Raw genomic sequence first — 20,473 nt, 5'->3', positions numbered from 1 at the left:
GTGCCCCTGCGTATTTTTGTCTCTTAAGAGATTGATTGGTCGTACTGGCGGTAGGTCAGAGGAAGTTAGGAGGGTGTGGAGAGTGAGTCACTGCCTCTCACTGACGATCAGTGTGAGTCACAGGCACTGCACGACAGGCCGCAGGGCACTGGGTTCGGCGGTGGTAAAGAGCGACCCCTTGTGGACACTGATTGAGCTGGGAGGGGGGGTGTATACCCAGAGACCGCTAATTCGGCACTCCATCTGATCTGGGCCACCGTCCACCTCCGTCACTTCTTTCCACTGACGTAAGAAAGCGCTTCGGGTTAATGCTTCTACTGCAGAGATCCGATGGTCTCAGATTCAAGCTTGGGTGGGCTACCTGCGGCCTAGCGGCTAGAGCTGCCCACTTTGGAGCTGCGAACTAGGTTCGAATCCCGGCCATAGCTCATTAGCCTGTGATTCTGGGCAAATCACTTAACTTTTCCTGCGGAGGAGGTCCATGCGGTAAGTCGTGAGGGGGGTGACACCACATGAGTTCCTTGTATCGGGTGACACCAACCCTAGTGACGCCACTGCCCATCAGACCTCTGGAAACCAGTCCCACTGCACCTGCTGTACCATCTAGGAAAACCGGGTGCATGAACATCAGGCGGGGCAGAATTACCCACAGGAATTACGGTCCATACCACTAGTAAACAGGGCTATATACTGCGGGGCAGATTTATGATAACTGGCGCATCCCCAGGGATGCGCCAGTTATTTTGCGCCGCTGCTGCGCCACCCATGGTGCGCCGCATTTACAATGCGGCGCACCATGGGGCAAAAACGGCAAAGATGCGTGACGCATCTGTGCCGTAAAGGTGGCGCATTGCTGGAGTTGCGTCGCAAGCGCGACGCAGCTCCAGCAAGGCTCGGGGGTGCCCCATCTTTACAATGCTGTGTCAAGACCTACGCCTGCTTCAAGCAGGCGCAGGGTTTTGACACAGCATTGGCCTGAAAGTGACTGAGTGAAATCTTATAGATTTCACTCAGCCACTTTTGCAAGGCGCACCTGCCCCGGACCGCCCACCCTGCGCCGGAACGCCCACAAGTGGCGCAGGGCTTTACAACGTGACACATCTGCCTAGATGCGTCACGTTGTAAATGGGTCGTAGGGATGCGCCACGTTTACGGCGCAGTTGCGTGACGCAAACGTGGCGCATTCCTGTCATAAATCTGCCTCTGCATTCTGTGCAGTAATGCCACCGGTTTTTACTTAATACATTTTGGTGTCGTCTGTGCATGAAAAGCCTACAGGTTCCAAGGTATAAATGTCTGAAAGTAAAAAAAAAAAGCAGTGTTACCGCAGTGTCTTCCTTCAAAGGCTCAGAACTTGCCATGTGGAAGTAATAACGTATTATCGGATATCAGCCTGTACCGAGCACACCATTCACTCCAGAAGGGCATCTAGTAATGGAACGTTTGGAATTCACCAGAGGCAGAGCATGTCTTTATTTAGGGCGTGCGCAAGAGGTTTTGGACACTTTTTTGGCATAACACGGATCATTCTTTTGACAATAAAACGCTTCAATCAAATATAAAGATGTCTTCTAAGCGGATCTCTCGCACTTTGCCTTCTATTTTTCGCTAACCGAAAGCAGGCTTTTTAAAGCAGTTCTTATCATAATTCACGTCATCCGGATTTGACCTCTTGACAGGCCAAGGCTTTCCATAATATTCGGTAATATTGAGTTACATGCTTTCTGAGCCTTCCCAGAACTGTGCATCTTCCTTCACAAGGTTACATGTGTCTCTGCAGGATGAGAACGATTTACAGTTCGTTCTTCATGACGCTTTGGACTGAACAAGGTTGCGACCTGTCATCATTTCATGTAGATTCTTTATTTGTTTTCTGTTGGACACAATGTCCATCACTCCAGAATGAATTTAAAAAAAACATGTTTCAGAACACAAAACGTCCTGATGCATCTGCTTTATGTGTGTGGACAATGGATGCAAGCTAACAATACAGGAAAACAGGTCTTGTGTCTGTGTGTTGATGACATGAATTACCTACATTGGAGCTTAAACAAGAAAATGGCAGCTCAATAATAACTCAGAACTGTATTCCATCTGATGGTGATACCAGCCAGTTCCCCTCAATGAAAGTAGTACCCCAGGGGATATCCAAAGCACCCTGGGGGGCCACACGTGAGTGCACAAGCCAATTGCAACCTCTTTTTATCATATGCCCCCTGGTGTCCAAGGAGGCCCCTGCACTCCATAAATTGCAGCCACGGCCCATTTTGCGTGCCACTGGGCGGTGACGTGGGGCGGGGGGAGTTTGTAAAATGCGGGGTACGGATGATATCAGGTAGGATTATATGGCTTGTAACAGCCTGCAGTCAAACCATATCTCACTTGCCATGTACTGATCACAGGAGTCATAATTTCCACAAATGACATGCACCACGTAAAATGGCTCAAAGTGTTCGAATGTCAGGAAAATATTGTTTATATTTCAAGTAAGCTAGAGCAAGCAACTAGGGAATTGAGCTCCTACTATAGAACCAATGGTACAGAACTGGGCATAGATTATGGTACTAAGATACACGGAACGTTATTTCTTCAACTAAAAGAACTGTTTGTCAGACCGTGCAAGCCAAAGAAGGCCCAAGTTAAAAATTCACCACACTGGTATACCAAGGATTGTAGAAAGGCACGAGCTGATCTGGGCCAGGCAATAAAATCTGGACCCAGTGGCAAAGTTCGCCTTGCAAGGGAAGCCTACAAATCTGTATTAAAAAAATCTAAGCGTGCCTGGAACGATAAAAGGTGGCAAGAGCTCAAAGAAGCTAGTGCCGCAAAGGACTCCAAACGTTTCTGCAACATACTCAGATGGGGACGTAAATGTAAATTGTAAATTGATGCTTGTATAGCGCACTACCCACCCGCAAGGGTCCCAAGGCGCTTGTACAAATACCGCTGTGGAACCCATCCTGGCTTTCCCTGTGAGGTGTCCACTCCTGGGCACCCCCAAGGTGGAGGCCAGGCATCCTTAGCGTTGTGGGGGCCGTTGTGGAGATTAAGCAAGCTATTGCCCAGAGTTGCACTCCAAGATTGGAATAGGCACCGAGGTGAGAATTATCAGGTCCGTGGAATTTTGAGGCCAAGACCCACCGAGGCGGGGAATTGAACCCTGGTCCCGGGCTAGACCTCTGCATCAGGGTCTGCCGCTCTAACCATTGAGCCACACTTCTCCTGGCCTGTCTGAAGAGCCACAAAACTGGGTTGCACAGGAAGAATGGGTGGCCTATTTCAAGCCCCAATATGCTAAGGGGATTGAATTAAGTAGGGAACCCAGAGCAGAGGTTATATACACACCATGGTTCAAAGACGCGTTCAATATCGGGGATGTAGAATGCGCCCTAGACTCTGTAGTCGTAGGCAGGGCACCCGGTATGGATGGCGTCCCGGCAGACATTTTTTTGTATGATAGAGAATCCTGGGGGAGGTACACACTTTTGTTGTCAAACATAATAGCCAAAGGGGCACCCATACCTGATCGTGGAATGGTGCGGAAATGTTCCCAGTTTTTAAAAAGGGTGAAAAGTCACTCCCCGGTAATTACCACCCAATCAGTCTGATTGATAACATGCAGAAGATATTTTGCAGACTGGTTTTAAATAAGGTTCAGGACTGGGAGCGTGAATTGAGTATATTATCACACCTACAAGCTGGATTTAGAGCTCGCATTAGCACAGTCGACCAAGTACTGCATTTTGCCATCCTTTACTGGAAAACTGTGCAATATGGGGTCGGTAGTTTATACGCTGCCTTCATTGATCTGAGTGCAGCCTTTGATCTCGTTCCCCGCTCAAACCTGTGTTCTGTCCTGAATGATATGGGTATGCCTCCCGCCCTCCTTTCATTAATCATGAGACTCCATGAACACAACTTTTCCCAGATTAGATGGGGTCGATCTGGAAGTGTTACTAGCCAGTTTCCAGTGGAAAGGGGGGTACGCCAAGGCTGCGTATTTACCCCAACTCTGTTTTCTTTATATATTAATGAAGTGGCTAAAGTACTGATTGAGGAAAAAGTTAATGCTCCAATTCTAGCAGGGTGAAAGTATCTATTTTAATGTTTGCTGACGACTGATTTATTATTTCTAAGACCCCAAGTGGATTGCAAAAAGCTTTTGGTGTTTTTGAGGCTTTTTGCACCAATTGTGGCCTGGAAATAAATGTTTTAAAAACCAAATGTATATCTTTTAACCAGCACAAGTCACACAAAGGCAATATATATATGAACGGATTACCCCTGGAGCAACTAAAATCGTTCAGTTACCTGGGTGTCACCCTCCAACACGACCTAAGCTGGAATGAACAGATTGATCTAGCTACGCTCAAGCATCGGCAATTGGCGGGAGCATTGAGCAAAGAGCACACCAAGTCATTGACAAAGCCAGTAGCCCCAGCCCTTTTCGTCTATAGAGCAAAGGCGGAAAGCGGTGCCCTTTATGGTGTGGAGATCTGGGGGTTCGGGAACCTAAAGATGATGGTAGCATCCGGAAAATAGGTTTCTACGTAGTCTTGTTAACTTACCCCAGAGTACTCCCATGGGTCCTGTTCTCTATGACTTGGGCATGAGACCAATTGACTGCATTTCCAATTTGCGACTTGTACTGTATTGGAGGCGCTTATGGTTAACACCCGAATCAAAAATATTTGCCTCTGGCCTTTTGGATATAATCAAAAGTGATACCTTCCACAGAATTAAATGGCTTTCTAGCATTGGTGGAATAATCATAGAGCTGGGATTACTGGAACTATGGGAGGATCCATCCAATACCACGTTTCCATCAAAGAAGGTACTAAAAGGCCTATACCGGGGAATGGTAGCCTCAAGAGTTTTTAGAACCACTCCTCCACTTTCACTCACGGGGGTGTTTTTGGAATTCAAGGATGATATTCTTTTTGAGACATTTTGGGACGACATAACGAAGCCTCTAGATAGAACGCTCTACTTCCAATTGAGAATTGGTAGTTTACCTATTAGAGCATTCACAACTAGGTGGTCAAATGGTGGAAACGCCGCATGTCCCTGTGGCCCGGCCCCTTTGGAAACAATCAGCGATGTGCTGTTTGGGTGCCCAGCGTACTCTGCTCTGAGGAGAGTTTGGTTGTGCCCAATGTGTACATTACTGGGCACTAGGAGTGGAATGTTGGCTACTAGAACTATTCGTACAAGCACTAATCCACCTGTGTATGTCGCAGCTGCTAAGTTTTTAGGTTGGTCTTGGAACATCAGGAGGAAATTGCTGAAGGGGTGATTTGCCGGTATGTGTATTTGTGATAATATGTTGTACACAGTCTAATACTACAATATTTTTGGTTATGATTTTAGCCTATTTAAATAGCAGAAATGAATTGTATATTTTTACTCTTTTATCATGAATTTTATGTTTTATAAATGAAAGATGAATTTCCTACCTGTTCTATGCTTTTATGACACTTGTCTAATAAAGCTTACTTGACTGACTGACTGAGTCATAATTCCTTTTATTTATTTACTAATATTTCACGCAGAGCAGCAAAGCAACTTTCTGGAGCGTGGTGCATGAAAGAGAGATATCAGAAATGCACCACATTTTCAAAGATTTAGCAAATTTTTTGTTTGTGCAGAAAGTTACTCCTTCCTGCACAAAAACAATCATAAAAGGCATTTTCCTTTTCCTATGTGTGATGTAATTCTTATCACATATGGAAAAAGGAAGTAATGAGGAGATAAAAAGATATTTCTCCTCGTTACCTATGAGAGTCATACCATTTTGGCGCATTCCAAGTTTTCAACCCTTTGTAAATCTGGGAATGCACCAAAATTCATGAATGGGTGCATGGGAACAACCACACTGTACCCATGGAATGCCTCCCTGCCACAAAGTAATGCAAGGGAGCAAAATGTTCTGCCTTGCCTTACCTTAGATGTTTTGAGTTGTGCTAGGGCGCTGTGTGTCTTAGTAAATCGCAGTTAAGGGGTTGTGTTGCCTTGATTCACCATGAAAGGGCAACATAAGCCCTTATTAAGTCTGGTCCCAATTGCTGATTTTGCAAGCTATCCTTACAAAGGACAAGTTTGCTAAATAGTGGCCTGGCATATTTACAACAATATTCTATATTACAATGTTGATAATTCATTCACAACTTAAAGATAGCTTGGTGACTGGGATTTCTTTATTGTACACCTGTTGAATTGCCTACCTACTTAGAATTGAGCCATCACAGGTTCCCCAATGTTGTGAATACAATATGTGGGTGTTAGCTCACTCTATAAATATACAATATCATAGCACATAATTACAGTTTAAGCCCAACACTGCTCTAGCTTGCTGCCACCCAGGGAACTACCAACCCCAGCCTCCTTGGTGGGCAGAACCGCTGCCAAAAACCCGTGCCTGGAGGCGCTTATTAACTGCTCAAGGCTACCTTCTTCAGTTAAGCTGGGTCACATTCTTCCATCAAGCCATCCAACCTGACCTAGGCCATTCATTCGCTCTGAAAGCAGTATTTCACACCTCATCAAAGCAGCACTAGCAGGCTTGCTACAGGCAGACTAATGCTAACTAGCCAGAACAGGCTTAAGACAGTAACAATATAGCTTTTTAAAAGTTACATTCCCTGTATATATAGTTATCAACAATTCAACTTCACCATTGAATTGAACTGTTGATAAAAAATAAAAACAGTGATTGAACTACCACTGCCGCCCATTTTAAACCAACGATGTAGGATTAAAACATTAACTGTACTTTGCTGTTCTTCATTGAACTAGCTACAGCCTTAAGTTAAAATATCTTTTGGGGTTAGTCACCATAATAACATTAAATTCTTACATGTTTGACTTTTAAATAAGAGGTTCCCTATCTTATGGGCAACAAGCTTATAAGGCTGACTTATGAGTAAGTAACTGAATATTTAAAAATAAAGTTTCCTTCCTGTCAACCATTTTGGCACATCTGTCTGCCGGTTTAGAAGCTGCAGGAGCCAGTCTACCCCTATAGGCCATAAGCCATGATTGCTTTGTCCAGTCAAGTGAATGACACACTTGGTGCTGGAGTCCATAGGTGACAATTAACTTTCCATGTCATAAGCATCTTTTCTTCAGAGTGCATTGTGTTCTTATTGGAAAGGTAAATATACCAATGAGGGATTATCCCATACAATGGGCATTAGGTAACAGAAACTAAGGGCACAGAGGTCAACAACCAGAAACATCAGTCCACACAAAATGGGGGTGATCATGAAAATGAGGCACTTTCTCACAGATATGAAAAAACGAAGGCGTAAGGAAATTCTGGTTAGCTGTGCTTATTAACACCACTGTAAAGTATGTTTACAAGCTTTGAAATTAAGTGAAAGTGCAGTTATGGTTACAAAACAAACCATAAAAATCTCTGAAATTCACCAGTTATGGTCCAGTAAACTAAACATAACTTGCATTGCTTATAAATAATTTATGCCATTTTAAATTACATCACTGATGGCGTCACTTACTGATCAATTGATCAGAAAGAGGACAGACGAAACCCAGTGGTCTTTAATGAGTTCTATAGAGCAGTACACCTTGAAGATAGATCAGAATCATCTTTTGAATAAATCACATGAACGTTGTTCTTTATTTCACCAGGAATGAACAAATTGAAATCAAAGTAAATGATGTTCCTTTGTGCAACAAACAATCAAGCGGGGGCAGCTAAGTTAAACACAGCTTTGGCCTGTCATGCATGCACAAATCTCAAAATGCATGGATTGAATAGCAGTTTAATGCCTCTAAAAGAAAAAAGGAAGCTGAAAAGGCAACTGTGTTTGCTACTCCTTTGCAGGACGCCATTCCGCCAAGTGGACAGTTATAAAAGGATATTGTGCCTCAGGAACAGAAAGAAGGTTATACCTTCTATTACGCTGTTTAGTATACTCTGCTGCAGTGAACGAGGTGAAATAGAAAGAAAAATCAGGTGTTTCTGCCTGGCGCGGCCGGCACAGGTAACACTGGTGGGCAATGGGGCTGAGGGCAGGGCGGGTAGGGGTGAATTAGACAGATGATGGGATATGGAACTAGAATAAAAAATAAAAAAAAACACTTACCTTGCGCTCACCCCTTCACCGAGTGGGTTTATTAATTTTTTTATTTTAATTTCCCTATCCCGTCGTCTGTCCACTTATCTCCCCAACTGCCCCACCTCCGTCTCACTTCACTGCTGTTACCTGTGCAGTTTGCACCTGGTTTCTGCACCAGAAGGCCTACAGGCAACATATTTTTAATTTTTTTTATCCTATGTATTTCTTTCTACAGTTAATGTCATATTTTTGTATATTTAAAAAAAAAGAACAACAAAAAAGCTTTTAAACACAACAAAACGAACTGAATTTTACAAATATAAAAATGGCTTTTTTTTAAAAATAATTTTTATGTTTCAAAGAAAGATAATACCATATTCGAATTGTATAGTATGTCACTTATTCTGAATAAGTGACACACATGAGGGATGATGGACATTGAAACTGTCCATTAGAGGGCCAGAGACAGATTGCATGAGTGAGAGGTATTGTACTGTGGGGGTTGCCCATTGGGCCTGGTCTCCAGCCAGGACCTACAACCAAGTCAATTATGACTAATACTCCCTCATGTGCATGGGTTATGACTGTACACAGCATATGGTGCACTAGCCAGGCCCTGCATTAAGTACGCCATGTGCAGAGAACCACTGTTGCTCAAGGCCTTGAGCCATACACTGCCATACGCCGTAAGCACTGCCAGCACGGCTTTGGCTCTGGCATTACAGACTCACTGCCTATGGCCTTCAGCGGTACACCTGCCAGGTTATGTGTACCCTGATTTGGTGTAAATCCACTCAATAGCTTTCGAGATAGTAGTATATTTAAAATGTCTGTTGGATAGTCTTGAAACGGTGAACTATTTTGACCATTTAGACAGTTGAGAAATACATTTCTTGATTTCTTCATATTTTTAGCAATGTTTAATGAATAACCATGAAAATGAAATCACTCATGGTATTTTAGAGACTGTGCAGTTTGATCAATCGAGGCTTAGAAAGTGGCTTCAAGGTCTTTCACTTGCTAATAGCTTTGGTAATATGTGACAAATTGCACAAAATGTATCTGAAGTTTAGAAGTGTTAGATTTCTATTTGCTTGTCAAGGTTTTACCAATTCACCACGGAACATTACATTTATAGTGGGCAGTAACATTTCCATTTGCTTTGAACGTTGGTGCTGTTTGATGAATCTGCATGAACTGTGGCAGGCGGGTAAAAAGTTACACTCATTGCAGGTACTAATGCTGATCAAATGGTTGTATTGAAGTACGAAGGGCAAAACATTTCTAAATGTGCCTATAACTTTGGCACTGTTTCTATGGAGATGCACACAATCTGGCAGGGACCTATCATGTTTAGTCTACTCTTGGTATTCTCATTTTCATGCAGGTCGATCAAGTGGGGCATATTTAATGAGTGATTAAAGAAGTGGTAATTTCCTAACGAAGTTTCAGCATTTCAAGAATCTGAATAAAATTGTCAGATATTTGCCAAGTTTATCTTTTTTCGAGTATGTCAGTGTTTGAGGAGATCCTCTGGGTGGGCAAAATATAAATGAAGAAAATTCATTTATTTAACTATGGTGCTTTTGGATGAAAGTGCATGACCATAGCAAGAGAGATAGAAATTTTTGTCTAAGGCAAGACCTAGCTGGCTCTGTGATCATCTATTGCTAAAAGGCAATGCCTATTGCAGAATAAATATGTGACAGATAAATGTATTAGAGCATAAAAAAACAATTACATTTGGTGACAAATAGAGTTAAAGGTCTGGTGGTGTTCTGCGAATACAAAACCGAATAATTCACCTACAAATCACCAGGTATGGTGTGCGCTTTACAATGCACACCATTATTCAAGCTCTCTACCAAGCTAAAGCATACCCTGTTGATTATACATGTAAAAAAGGGTGTCTACAAAGAGCAAAAAATGATAGGGCATGATTGTCGTGTGCATAACTGGTGAATTTGAGAATGTCTTCATGTTTTTTGGTTTGGGTTCTCTGAACGATAACTACCCTTTAACTGTGTTTGTTTACAATGGGTGTAGACTGGTATTTGGAAGGTATTCTCTAAATGTGCTGCTAATAGCAGGTACTGATTGGAATTAGAACAATCATCAATCATGAAGAAATTAGAGATAACTTATTGGGCAATGGCCAAGGTCATTCGGAGGCTGTGGAGGGCACATCAAATCTATAGATTTAGTTCTCTTGCAGCTGAATGTTCAGCATAATTACCTGATTTCAAAACAAAATTCCTAGCTGCAATGGTTCAAAATATTATTGAGAGTGAATGTACTACATAATACCATATAATCAGTCGTTTGTTGCTGATGACCTAGCCACCTAACTTGGTCTTTCATTGATGCATAATCCAAGTGATTATGATAAAACTCTGCAGAGGCATTTGGGGGTCTCATCGGGCTAATAAACTCCGATACTTCATTGTTGGACCGGGCCCCTTCTGCAGGGTCAACTCAGGTTTTTGCCTTAACTTGCTGAACACAGTTTCTTGGCTTTTATGACTTTGTGCTCTATGCTCCTGCTAACCACTGGTAAAGTGCTTGGGCTCTCTATTGCAGAGGGTTGAATTGGCCTAACCTTGATTAGCTCATTTTTTATAATGGGAGATGTACAACGCACCAAGTCAACAATTATAAAGAAAAGACATCAACATTTAAGTGGGCGTGATCTGCTGTGGAACTTGGAAGATGTATGAGCCTATTGCTCTGCCCTGTCACCTACCCGTACCAAGTTAGCCTCCTCTCCCAGCGGTATGAACTGATTTTCTAGCCTGTTGATAACCAGAGACATTGCAGGGTTGTGTTGGCTGGATTGCAAAGGTGGTGGAAGGTGCTGGGAGTGGGTCGCTGTAGCACAGTTTACTACTCTGAAGGTCCTAGCCCTCTGTGCTAGACATACAAAGCCCATGAGGGGGTCCGCTCTGGCAACAGGAGGAGATATCCGGACCCATGGGGGAGGGCAGGCCGTCTTGCCGGTGCATCGGCAACTGGCGAGATGACGGTCCGAGTGGACATGACCAGTGCGTGATGAGATCCCTGCAGGAGTGAGACACCATATTTGCCCACAGTCTGAGGCAGTAGGCCATGAGACAGGCCTGACCTGGGAGCATTACGGAGGGGCTACTAAACGTTCTGCTGGCACACTTGACATCATGAAGGGCCCATTTGGTTCCATGTGAGTTAGGAGCCTCCCTGGTGACTTCTTTTGGGGTGCAGTTTGACACCTAGGCGCCGGCTGTGCCAGGTATGGGAGCCTGCAGCCCAGAGGTGAGGCTGGCCATGTCAGGAAGAGTGTGCGCCCTTGAGGGATCTATCAGACTGGATTGAGGGTTCCCTGGGGATAGCTTGTGACTATCGTTTTTGTGCCTCCTGAGGGGTGGTCTGGGCACTAAAACATTGTATCTGGATTAGGACATGGCCCTGGGGGGGCAGGCCATTGGCTATGAGACTTGTAAACTTAAGGAGGAGTGGGACCTGAGGGTCTATAACTTATAAACGTGATTCTGTCTGTTTGTATCACCCTGGCAAATGGAAGTGCAATGTCGAGGCCCCTGTGGAGATCTGGGGTGCAGGCTGGAGACTGGCGCCAGATTCGCTGGGTGTGGACTGATGCCCCTGTAGCCACCATGAGTTGGGACGTGACTGCCTTCTGGAGGGGATATGATAACCGGGGGATTAGCTGGCTCTGACATCTGACAAGTGGGCTTCACCGACTTTGTAGGTCAGACCCAATCTCCTGGGGAGGGCCCTGCAGACTGCCTGCCGTGTGTGGCCGTGGTCGGGGGACTCAGCAATGCACAATCAAAGGTGAGAGACCATGGCTTGACTGTGAGGTTGGAGGTGGGACCCACCACAGAGGGGGTGCCACTTGGAAGTAGTGCAGAACAGGTATCCCCTGACCTACAACAAACACTCAACAGAATCCTGGCTGCCATCATTGATTTCAAAGACACCCGGCAGGTACAGAGAGACAGCATAGCAGTGAAATTGGGCCTATTTAAGGCAGACCATTGGAAACTGGATGAAAAGGTTGAGGAGACAGAAGTGTTAGTTGAAGAACTATGACAAGCGCAGCAGTCCCTGCAGCATCAGATGGCAGATCTTGCAGAGCGGGTATAGATTCTGGAGAGTAGAGCCAAGGACATGGAAGGCCGTCATTGTTTTAAGCAATGTGTGGATCTTAGGGCTGACTGAGGGGGCAGAGGGTGAATATATGATTACGTACTTGAAAACTTCAATGATACCTTGGGTGGCCTCTGGAGACCTTTCCCCTTTCTTTTCCCTTGACCCTGCATACTCAGTTCCTGCGAGGCCCCCAGCTCCATGACACATTGCTCCAGAAGGCACGTACGGATGGCCCCTTCTGAATTGACAGTGCACCCGTGATTATGTTTCTGGACTTCAAAGCTGCAGTACGGGAAAAATCCATTACCACACGGGCATTGCATCGCAATGGCTTTACATCGCGGGTATTACAATGCAAGTCGTTACTACGACTTGCTCTGGATAGCGTTCTAACCTAAGGAATAGTAGGATTTACTATTCCAACATTTTCCCTACTGTACGTAGACTGGTGTTGGAATAGTAAATCATACTATTCCTAAGTCCAGCGCCCCCCGGTGCAAGTCGTTGTAATGACTTGTGTTGTAAATACTGCAATGTAACGTACCGCAATCATTTTGATCGCATTGTAACGTCAAATATTCCTGCAGTACAGGCTTAGCAGGCTTCCGTTTTGCAGGCAAAAACTGAGTGAAGCGGACCTCAGATACCCCCTCTTATTCCCTGCCAAACAGCAAGTTATGTTGGATGGGAATACAAACATCTTCCTGAATCCTACAGATGCCTTGGAGTGGCTGGACATGTACAGGGCAGAGAGCACAAACGGAGGTTCACTGGAAAGGTGATCTCACCCACGAAGACCCCATTTGTATCGCTTTGTTCGCCCTACGTGTGGCATGGTATGCTCAGACGTGAGTCCCTTGCTCACTTGGCTACTGGATTCAAGATATTTTAGAAAACACAGGTCCCAGGGTGAATATTTTCAACATACAATGAAATTATAGTCTGGAATCAGTCCTATATGTGATTTTCCAGTACCCAGCCGGGCAAGGAAGTTTTATTCAATATATTTAGCAGTTTTGACGACCGCAAGGGTCAAATATAAACATTTGATAGGGTACAAGCCTGCACCTAACCAAGAGGAAACAACCAAACAGTAAGAGGGAAAGGTAGAAATCAGAAGAAGAAAAACAATATCAGGCAAAAAGACATGGGAGACAAATGTCTCTTGCAAAATAAGTAAATGGTAACGCAAGTTCAGACACACAACCTCTATAAAAATTGGTCACAATGGATATATTACAGAGTTGTTTAAACAGTCGACGTTTCGGTCCCCTGGCTCCTAATGAACCGGGACCATCATCAGGACTTAAAAGTTAAGTTGCCTTTTTTGGTAACAAAGCTCCTGGCGGTTTCCAAAATATTACGAGGAACCGTACCAATTACTGGCAGGATTGTGTAATGTCCCTGGTCAGCGGTGGTACCAGTGCACGACGACGCGAGAATTCCCGAGTCGTCGTGCACTGGTACCATTGTGTCCAACGACCCCCGCGATAGAGCCCGACTGTGGAGCACTACCGTCACCCGCAAATTGATCTCAGTAACCGCTGAAGTTATATCGCCCTACGTAGATACCTCATATCGCGAATAACTCACCCAAGGATGACTGATTCACAAGGAACTTCTTGTCCTCAAGCTACCCGTGTCCCAACACGGCCACACGAGGCATCACCACCGCTGACCAGGGACATTACACAATCCTGCCAGTAATTGGTACGGTTCCTCGTAATATTTTGGAAACCGCCAGGAGCTTTGTTACCAAAAAAGGCAACTTAACTTTTAAGTCCTGATGATGGTCCCGGTTCATTAGGAGCCAGGGGACTGAAACGTCGACTGTTTAAACAACTCTGTAATATATCCATTGTGACCAATTTTTACAGAGGTTGTGTGTCTGAACTTGCGTTACCATTTACTTATTTTGCAAGAGACATTTGGCTCCCATGTCTTTTTGCCTGATATTGTTTTTCTTCTTCTGATTTCTACCTTTCCCTCTTACTGTTTGGTTGTTTCCTCTTGGTTAGGTGCAGGCTTGTACCCTATCAAATGTTTATATTTGACCCTTGCGGTCGTCAAAACTGCTAAATATATTGAATACAACTTCCTTGCCCGGCTGGGTACTGGAAAATCACATATAGGACTGATTCCAGACTATAATTTCATTCTATGTTGAAAATATTCACCCTGGGACCTGTGTTTTCTAAAATAGATTGTTTGCCCATGATCCTTTGGTATCCATCGGGTGCCCTTGTTATAACTTAAAGACTGGATTCAAGATAGCCTGGCTGATGAGGATTATAAATCAGAAACCGGTCCCAGGATGCTTGTTTCCGGTCCAGGGAAGACATGGCTTGGCAGTTCGGACTGGACTGTTCACATGAGGCACAGGGTCAGACTGATTTGCATATACCCATGTCTGAACTGGGGTGGGCGAGTGAGCTAAAGAATGGTGATGGATTAAACCCAGATCAGTTGACTGGGGGTGAGTGTTTGATTTGCTCAAACGCTCCGTCCATCATCCCCTTTTGTATCGCTTTGTTCGCCCTAAGTGTGGCAGGGTATGCTCAGACATGAGTCCCTTGCTCACTTGGCCACTGGATTCAAGATAGCCTGGCTGATGAGGATTATAAATCCGAAACCGGTCCCAGGATGCTTGTTTCCGGTCCAGGGAAGACATGGCTTGGCAGTTCGGACTGGAATGTTCCCATGAGGCACAGGGTCAGACTGATTTGCATATACCCATGTCTGAACTGGGGTGGCCGAGTGAGCTAAAGAATGGTGATGGATTAAACCCAGATCAGTTGACTGGGGGTGAGTGTTTGATTTGCTAAAACGCTCCGTCCATCATCCCCTTTTGTATCACTTTGTTCGCCCTAAGTGTGGCAGGGTATGCTCAGACGTGAGTCCCTTGCTCACTAGGCCACTGGATTCAAGATAGCCTGGCTGATGAGGATTATAAATCCGAAACCGGTCCCAGGATGCTTGTTTCCGGTCCAGGGAAGACATGGCTTGGCAGTTCGGACTGGACTGTTCCCATGAGGCACAGGGTCAGATTGATTTGCATATACCCATGTCTGAACTGGGGTGGCCGAGTGAGCTAAAGAATGGTGATGGATTAAACCCAGATCAGTTGACTGGGGCTGAGTGTTTGATTTGCTCAAACGCTCCGTCCATCATCCCCTTTTGTATCGCTTTGTTCGCCCTAAGTGTGGCAGGGTATGCTCAGACGTGAGTCCCTTGCTCACTTGGCCACTGGATTCAAGATAGCCTGGCTGATGCGGATTATAAATCCGAAACCGGTCCCAGGATGCTTGTTTCCGGTCCAGGGAAGACATGGCTTGGCAGTTCGGACTGGACTGTTCCCATGAGGCACAGGGTCAGACTGATTTGCATATACCCATGTCTGAACTGGGGTGGCCGAGTGAGCTAAAGAATGGTGATGGATTAAACCCAGATCAGTTGACTGCGGGTGAGTGTTTGATTTGCTCAAACGCTCCGTCCATCATCCCCTTTTGTATCGGGCTGCAGGGAGATCAGCATCAGGATAAAGTGGTGTCACTGCGGGCGGGTACTGGGATAACCCGCGATAAGACTGTAGAAGCACCCACTCTGATGGTCATTCTGTGGACTTAAATGAGCATGCCTCCTGTGAATACGCAGAGACAGGGTTTGCTTTGAGTTTTCAATTATATGTAGTAAGACAAACGCACAAATGGGAGGTGGTGAGTGGAGAATTGCATAAAGGCTATACCCCACTGGAACACTTTGACTCTATTTTGTGATTGGGGTGCCATCCTCCTGGCTGTGGCTGAATTCACCTGATGTCCCTGCATAAGCAATCTTTGTTTCTTGCTGTTTACTGGAGGGGACCTGACGTCACATTGCTACACAAAGTACGTTAGGTGGTAATTCCTGGCAGGCTGAGGGGGGAGTTAATATTACTCCGCTCACTCTGTTTCTAGCATGTGGGAGTTCCGGGTGGATGGCTGTGAAGTTGTTGGGTTTGTGTGGATGTCAGAGTGCGCTGTCTGGGAAACTTGCATGCCTCCACATGCAACCATATTTATTAACTTGTGGATAAAGTTTTTAAGATACTTACGTTTTTTGCCATGCCTACATTTGGGAGGTTGACCATTGCAATGCTGCTGTGGGATTGGGATTTGGGTGCTTGTTTATCTGTAACGTGGGTTTCAGCAGTGATGGCCAATTTGAAGCGACAGGTGGATGAAGATGGCAAGTATGTTTTAGTGGAAGGGAGGCTAGATGGTAAACTTTTGAGAACTGGATACATGTACACCCCTAACCAGGACAGGCTGTTTTTCTTGGCCCGCCTGGCTGCGCAGTTGGGTTTGCTCCAGGGAGGGAGTACGGTTCTTGGTGGAGACTTTATTTGTGTGGCAGACTCTATCCTTGATCGGTCAACCCCACAGCTCCCAGGTGCTCCTGCACATAGACCCTCAAAAGGGTTTTGGGACTGGGTAAACAGTTGGGGGTTTGAGGATCTGTGGAGGACATAATACAGTGGGGAGATGGATCATGCATTTATTTCTGGCCTCTATGCCCTGCACGTCCACCTAGCCACATCTCAATTGGGTGCACCTCAGCCAGAAATCCCTTTGTGGCTCCTGTCCCCCTGTGCCTTGTAAGGTGATACTTTTTGAGATTATCTACGGGAGGCTGTCACAGACTTGTACATCTGGGGGCACAGCTGGCGGTGCGGACAAAGGTGGGTTGATGATGGTTGGTTATTGATATGAGGCCAATACAATGATGCCCTTGAAGATCCTTGTTGAGGTGTTCTATTTGCTATGGGGTAATTCCTTAAATATGAGGTGCTGGTCTGAACTTTTGCAGCCCTGGCGGACGAGCCACGGACACATACTGTTTTACACTTACTACTGTCCCTGGGACACAGTACACACCTCGTTTGGTGGCTCATTGGTGCTCTTAGCAGACACCCTTGATCACCATTAGGTAAAAATAGAAGGGCATATTGGGCAGGGAGGTGTCAGATCGACAATGGGTGAAGATGTTGGAATACCCACAGAATGTCTCCCGAAATACCCAGTTTAAAGTGATCCAATTTAATGACCTCCATCAGACATATTTCACTCAGAAAAAGTTAACTGCAATATATTGGGTAGGCTAAACATTATCCCTGTTGCTCGCTGGTGGAAGCAGATTTTGAAATATGACTTGGTCCTGTGCTCCTGTTAGGATGATTTGGCCCTCACTGGTACAGAGGAAGCAACACTCAGCTGGGTTATTCCATGTACCTTTGAGGTGTACCTTCTGGGATCCTTCCCCTGCCCGACATAAAAGAAAATGGGGAAGGGTTTCCTAGATCTAGTCTTTATATTAACCAAAAAAAAAGATTTCAATGATGTGGAAGTCAGCGGTTGGCCCAGTGATAGCCAAGTGTGAGGCCACTGTTAGGCAAAGGGCCGAAGTGGAAGATCAGACACTCTGTAGGGAAGAAGTATGGGGGGTGAGGAGAAAACTGAGTGCCCCTATGGACCGTGGGGCTGGATGAATTTGAGAACCCAGGGAGCTGTATTCTCTCACTTTTGAGAACTCAGGTTCTTAAAGTGAGAGTGAATGGCTGACTAGGGGAAAACAAGGGGGTATAGCTCAGTCCAAGGGAGGTGGATGCTGCTATGGTCAGACACTGGTGGCCATGGAGGCCTTCGTCTTGGGGAGGCTGCTGTTGGAGTCAATGAGAGTGTGCCACTACACTGTGGAATGGGCCTTTGCCTGGAGGGACCCCTCTGACGTCTGTCTCCAAACCACTTTCCTGGTTAGAGGCACTGGCTGATGGCCCACTGGGAATCCACTGTTAGAAATGTTGGTTACATTATTGTTTTCAGTGTTTTCATTTCAATATATATACGAAACAGGTCTGGATACTGCACAATATGATTAGAATCATCCTATTGGTGGATGGGAACGATGTGAGGGGCTATGCAAATGTGATTACCAGTATAAGTTCAATTACAGTTGACCCCTAGAGACCTCAATCCCTGGGAGAGGGGCATGATAGAAAAGGTACAATGGTGGGATGTTATAAACACTTTAAAAAAAGAGGCATCAGAATTCAACTGTAATAAACGTTTACAGCTTATTTCTGACATCACAATGCCAGAGCCAGCAGCCAAGGAGAAAGGCAGGTTAGGTCACAGAGCATAATTGAGGCACCTTCCTACAGATCAAAATGACTCATGGCTTTTCTTTCTAGCTGTACAGGGACAACCAGAATGGAGATATTTATGACAACATGTTTATTTTTAACTCCTTGGCTAGTTTTAGAAAGTTAGAATATTTCAGCATGTTTCTATACATTCTTTAAAAAAAATGACTTGCTATAAACTGACTGAAATATCTTCTCACAACAAATATCTCACAGCTTTTTGAAGTATTTCAGTTTGCACTAGAGATTCTATTTCTATTCCTCATATATGCAAACATTTTCTCTCTCACATTATCAAGATACATATCAAGGATTTAAGGGGCTTATTTACAAGCCCCTTGCACCACTTGTATCGTCACTTTTACCATGTTAAAAGTAACGCAAAGGTGGCTCAAGGGACTTGCAAATAAGCCCCTAAGTGATTGATGGGAATGTGATTTATATGACCATGTATAATAAGGGATACGTACCTCCTACCATATATAATAAGCATATTGAAGATATTGGTGTTCCAAAACATTGTAAAGTAACTTGGTTTTCTCCGTCTTTCCCTTATATGGGTATGAAATTTCGTGAGACTTGCAATATCCTTAAATTGTAGGGCAGGGGGCACAATATCCCATGTACAAGTCCCCATTATATGAAACTACAGGTACCCAGTGACTGCAAATTAAATGCTTCAATTGGGCTGTAACACTCATTGTGCCACCCACTAAAGGAGCATTGTAAAACACGCCTCAAGCCTGCCACTGCAGTGCAGTTTTAAACTTAAATTACAAGTTGGCAATATAAATATTTTGCCAAGCCCAAATCTTCCTATTTAATACTTCTTAGTCATCCCTAAGTGAGGCTCTAACAGCTCATAGGCAGGGTTCATGGTATTTAAACAGTAGGACATGTGTACTTAAGTTTTACATGTCTTGAAAACAAATAACTCCAAAATTCGCTTTTTACTGTTTCAAGGGTATCTCTACCACAGCCTAACACTGGGCTACCATATTGCACTTAATAGGTGATAACTGTAGTTTGGGAACAGGTAGAGAATACTTCTTCCACTCATTTGAAAGATAATTTAAAAACGTCATTAATGGTAACGTCAGATTTCAAGTTACTATTCTGAAAATGCCCCTTTTAGAACAACACCAGAAGCTACAAACACTTCACAATTGAAGCCACAGCCGACTACGACATATTCTGGAATGAGATTTCACGAATTATTAGAAAGCAGATAACAGCTGAACGAGGACTGACTCTTGCATCTACACAATTAAGATAAACGGCAGACTCAGGCAACCATTCGGCCCTTGGTTTCTTCCCCATTGAAGTCATATGGGAAGAGCAGATTCCACAAAAAGATACCACCAAGTCCAGATCCAGACGAAAACACCAAAATGAAATGCGTTGACCCCAGCATCTGGGAAAAGATCTTTCTACAAGTGCCCGAGGAGAAAAGTTCACAAATAATTACTCTCCTAGTGCGAACACTTATAATCCCAAGTCCCAGGGCTGCATATACAGGCAGGAGACTGTTGATAGTCAATGTCTGTAAACCTCAGACGACCTCCGCCCCAGTGTGATTATTTTTCAATATAGGACTGGTGATTCACGTTTTGTCCATAGATTCATTGTTTTCATTTCATGTATTGTCCCACAATTCATAATTATTGTTGTTGTATGCAACGTAAAATTGTTTTTGTATGCAATGTCAAATTGTTGAAATTGTGTTCCTTAACATGAAATGGCGTTAATGTATGTATTGTTTGTCATAAAAATATAAAAAGAATTGTGAAATAAATCACATGAGCTTGTGGATTAAAACACTGGCTCATTATGTGTTGAATTGTGCATTTATTCTATGCCACTAGATACCTTTTTTGTGTAAAAAGTATTCATGGTCCTTTCTGGTGTGCATTCTAGACCCAAACCTTGCATAGGTTAAAAACATTTAGAAAGTTGCCATTTTTTTGCTTAAATCAAATATGACATTCTGCCAGTGTCCAGGGTCACATGACTGTGAATAGCTCTCGTGTGGTGTGTAGTGTATTGCTTGCAGACATGGGAACAA

The sequence above is a fragment of the Lissotriton helveticus genome, chromosome 4_1 (genome assembly GCF_964261635.1).
Source record: "Lissotriton helveticus chromosome 4_1, aLisHel1.1, whole genome shotgun sequence".
NCBI lineage: Eukaryota > Metazoa > Chordata > Amphibia > Caudata > Salamandridae > Lissotriton > Lissotriton helveticus.
This window is presented reverse-complemented; position numbering follows the sequence as displayed.